The following is a 3,968-nucleotide window of genomic DNA, read 5'->3' as shown; positions in this document are numbered from 1 at the left end:
TTTAGAGGATATTAAGGCATTATACACAACATGCATCTCGGTATTTCTCATGTTTCCATGCAAACTCCCCTCACCCTCTCTCTCTTTATCTCTCGGTCGTGAACATCAAACACACATACACATACTTCACTTTCAAACACTCTACAATCCCTCAAGAACACTCCTCCTTCCATCAAGATTTGCGAGAATTTGCATGTGTTCCAAGAAGATTCTTCACTAATATCATCAATCCTTGGTAAGATTTTGTATACTTAAGTGGAATTATTTCATTATTTAGCTAAATCACTCCTTATCCACATCTATTTTGTGATTTTGCTTCCTAGAACTTCTTAAGTTCGAAATCCACTCAAGAAATCTTGCTAGGATCAAAAATCTTTTTCCACCTCTTCTTCAAACCGTGAGCAACTAAGCAAGGTGAGTTCATACCCCCTTGTTTTCGGTTTTTACATGTTTTTAGGGGAGAATACAAGTATTTATGTGTAGATCTATACATTTATACATGTTATGTGTGATTTTCTTGGCTTTTGTTGTGTTTGTGTGATAAACTCGATGGATCTATAAAACTCTAACAAAAATAAGTGAGATTCATAAACAAAAACACTTTAGACATCAAACTACAAAGGTAAAAGTGTTATAAATGCCTAAGTTGTGAAAAACAAAACAAAATCTTGTATAAGGATCATTTTTGGCAAATAAACAAAAGTTTGGGGTCAAGAGTGACACCTAAGTTTTTATAAAAAGGGGTATTATTAGCTTAAAAATGAGCTTTTATAACAACCATATTTTCCTAAGGGTCAAAAGTGCAAAATTTGGCATTTTGGGCCTTAATGTGGGCCTCACGGCTTATTGGGCCCAAAATTGCAAAAATATCAATCTTTGGGGATTGAAATTTTATTTTATCAAAACTTGAGCCAAAAATGAGAATAAACTAGATTAGGGGCTGAAAATTACATTTATCTCAAGATTTAGGCCAAAAATGTTAATTTTATAAGAATTGGGCCGAAAATGTCATTTTATGCAAATAAGGGGCTGAAAATGTAATGTTCTGCAAAAATGGGTCGAAAATGTCAAAATATGTATTTTTAGACCAAAACCGTAAATTACTAAACATTTGAGGCGAAAATACAAATTTTTATAAATTTATGGACTAAAATGTTATTTTTAATTAAAATAGACCAAAAATGACATTTTATGTAAAAATAAGCCTCTAAATGTTAATTTAGTTCTTAAGGGGTCTAAAGTGTAATTTTGTTAAACACGAGTTCAAATTATAGAATTTTGATATATCAAGCTAGCAATAACATTATAACAATACACTAGATTTTTATAACATTACGAATAAATTTTTCCGACTAAATGAACTATACTATAACAAACAAACGAAGTACAATAACGGTACGAATATTAGGCCTAATACTTCCTATACATGCTTATTGGGCCTTCGTGATCCATTTACATGATTAATGGGCCCAATACATTCATTTCATGTTTATCGGGCTTTAGTGACCCAAATACATGCTTAACGGGCCTAAATTATCCTTTACATGTTTATTGGGCCTTAGTGGTCCATTCACATAATAATTGGGCCTGAACTATTCATTATATGCTTAATGGGCCCTAAGTGTCCTTCTGCATACCTAACAAGCTTTGAAACAATTTACCCGTCTAATGGGCCATAATTGTCCCTTTTTCATGTTTTGTTGGGCTTTATCATTTCACATCCATATATCAACTAGTGTTTGTAAACTAAATACATATAACGAATACAAATAACGTTATACATATTCATGTGGAAATATTTGGGATCTAGTGGGACTTGTCGGTTGACATCACTGAGTGTATGGCCACAGCTTGTAGTTATAATCAGAGTCTCCTGGAGGGAGAACGAGAGTTTGTGTATAGATCTATACGGGGGTGACTCCCCCACACTTCACTTGTTCGCTACAGTTAGACTAGGCCAGTCTAAGGTGACAAAACCTTGATCAAATACCGGCGTTTGGAAAAATGCCAAGGCCGGCAATTTAGTCATTATCATGCATGGTTATAACGGCTCACATAGAGATCCAATACCACCTCAACATTTCAGAGATCAAAACTCTTCAATCGTGACGATACAAAACAATTTATACGATAATACAAGAACTATAACATTTTTATAAATCAGAAAATATCGGATTTTCTGCGGAAACACTATTAATCATTATCTCCTTCTTATAACAGATATAGTACAAGGAATTTGGATCCTTCATTTATACATGATTTTACAATGGAAATCACACATACATTTATACTTAATCATTACATCTTTTTCAGAGAATTTTACAGAAAATATCGGATTTTCTGGGTTATGCACCCAATACAAAAATTTTCAATCAAACATGCTTATGAACTCACCAACATTATATATGTTGACCGTTTTCAAAATAACTTGTATTCTCAGGTAATCGATAAGCTGAAGAACCATCAAGAGTATATTGGGATTTCTTTTATGCAAATGTCAATTATCGTACAATTTATTCATTTGAATTATGTAATGTAAAACAATGTACTTGATGTGAACAATGCCAGTTGTATTATGTTATGTTGGTGACGATTGTGTTATTTTTCATGTATATTCATTGTGATGATATTTCAATTTATTAGTCACACGAGCCCCCGGACGTTTCCGTCGTCTGGTTCGGGGGTGTGACAAATTGGTTTTAAACCGGTATCAACTTCCACGAATCGATGATCTATTTGACCAGATTCAAGGGGCTAGTTACTTTTCAAAGGTAGATCTGAGATCCGGTTATCATCAACTCAAAGTCCGAGATGAGGACATTCCTAAGACTGCTTTCTGAACTCGCTATGGTCATTACGAATTTGTCGTGATGCCCTTCGATCTAACGAATGCCCCCGCTGCATTTATGGACCTCATGAATCGAGTCTGCCGCCCATTCCTTGACAATTTCGTGATCGTTTTCATCGATGATATTCTCGTATACTCTCGAAGCAAGGAAGAGCATAGCCAACACCTCTGACAGATCTTAGAGACCCTACGGGCTGAAAAGTTGTATGCGAAACTCTCCAAGTGTGAGTTTTGGCTCCGCAGTGTAAATTTCTTGGGACATGTTGTCAGCAAGGAAGGAATCCATGTAGATCCCTCCAAGGTCAAGGCCATCAAAGGCTGGGCAATTCCGACAACACCAACAGAAATTCGCCAATTCTTGGGTATTGCAGGCTACTACCGAAGGTTCATTCAGAACTTCTCCAAGATAGCCAAGCCTCTCATGATATTGACACAAAAAGGTGTACCTTTCAACTGGACTGAGAAGCAAGAGATTGCCTTCCAAACCTTGAAACAAGCCCTCTCTAGTGCGCCAGTGCTATCCTTACTGGAGGGAACCGAAGACTTTGTAGTCTATTGTGATGCTTCGAATCAAGGCTTAGGTTATGCTCTTATGCAACGCGGGAAGGTAATTGCGTATTCACCCAGGCAACTAAAAACTCATGAAGTAAATTACACCACTCATGATCTAGAGCTGGGAGCTGTGGTCTTCGCCTTGAAGATTTGGAGGCACTACCTTTATGGTACCAAGTGCACCATTTTCACCGATCATAAAAGCCTTCAACACATTTTAAATCAAAAGGAACTAAATATGAGGCAGTGGAGATGGGTCGAGCTGCTAAATGATTACGAGTGTGAGATCAAATACCACCCAGGAAAGGCTAACGTGGTAGCTGATGCCCTGAGCCGAAAGTAGTATTCAAGTTGTCGCGTGAAGACTCTATCAATCACCATCCAATCTCACCTAACCTCACAGATCAAGGAAGCCCAATTGGACGCATTGAAACCGGAGAATGTCGCTAGCGAATCACTGCGGGGAATGGATAAGGGATTTGAAGTTAAAGAGGACGGAACTCACTACTTCATGAACATAATCTGGGTTCCTAAGATTGGGGGATTCAGAGAAGCAGTCATGCATGAA

The sequence above is a fragment of the Lactuca virosa genome, chromosome 6, assembly GCF_052849685.1.
Source record: "Lactuca virosa cultivar CGN04683 chromosome 6, Lactuca_virosa_CGN04683_v6, whole genome shotgun sequence".
NCBI lineage: Eukaryota > Viridiplantae > Streptophyta > Magnoliopsida > Asterales > Asteraceae > Lactuca > Lactuca virosa.
The sequence above is the reverse complement of the archived record's forward strand: the minus strand, read 5'-3'. Positions refer to the sequence as shown.